This window comes from Pinus tabuliformis, chromosome 6, assembly GCF_031772625.1.
Source record: "Pinus tabuliformis cultivar Carrire ecotype Pingquan chromosome 6, CPIR1, whole genome shotgun sequence".
NCBI lineage: Eukaryota > Viridiplantae > Streptophyta > Pinopsida > Pinales > Pinaceae > Pinus > Pinus tabuliformis.
Genome location: NC_142292.1, coordinates 677,413,208 through 677,414,287, shown reverse-complemented (window position 1 = coordinate 677,414,287; position 1,080 = coordinate 677,413,208).

Below are 1,080 nucleotides of genomic sequence, written 5' to 3'. Positions count from 1 at the left end.
AGAAAAAATTTCAACTGCAAACAATTGTAAAAGACTCATGTTGGCCCATTTTCCCAAAAACACCATTTAGGGCCTCAAACGACTTTAGAAGTTCGGGGTTTGAAACTACCAAAAATAGAGAACTACCAAAATAAGAAAATTATGCAATGACCCAGTGGAATAGGTGGGTGGCGACCAATATCCACTTGGATCAACAGTTTAACAACTATGATCAACTATTAGAAGATCATATTGTCTCATGTCCTCAACCATGAATAATTCAAGAATGAAGAATTGTGAAAAGGCATTATAAACTAGAACAAAGACATAATTTTTTTATGCTTCAAGGACAAAGCATTTTAAATGGGGTGTGTAATGTAATGAACATAACTATATAACTATATAAATAGAAAAATATCAATATTAATAAATAATAACATCAATAACAATTAATAATAAATAAAAGGACATGTCCTATCTAAAAGACATGACCTATTAACCATTGCGACTAGTCATTGTTATAAGCACATTGTCACATGGTAATGTATTTTATATTTTATTCAATATAATATTTTTATCTATATCGATTTTTTTACGCTATCCAGATCCTATTTATTTTGTATATTTTGTTTATGAACCAACTTATTCATGTGATATTCAAGAAATAAAGTTGTTAATTTCTATTCATAGGAATGCATGCATTATATTTGATCTATTTGATGGCCTAAGGGTGAAGATTGAGATCGTTTATAGGGAGAAAAGGATGATGGAGCTTCTTCTCATATTTATTGTTCCTCACCAAGGGATTCATTTGTAAGGAGGTTACCCTCCCAAAGAAACTCATGTATGTTGTTGTTCAAATATTTGGGTTGTTAGGTCCACATATTTTGATTTTTATTTTTCCTTGGATGAGACTGTTGTTGCTCCTACATATTTATGTTGATTTTAGAGATGAAACCTTAATCCACTTGAAGTGATTAATTCAATTTTTGTTTCGAGTTTTTTGATGGCCATATTCATGGAAATGATTTCACTTGAAAGATAATTAATCATAGTCTAATTATTGAAAAAATATTTAGTTATTCAAAGTTTTCGCTGAAA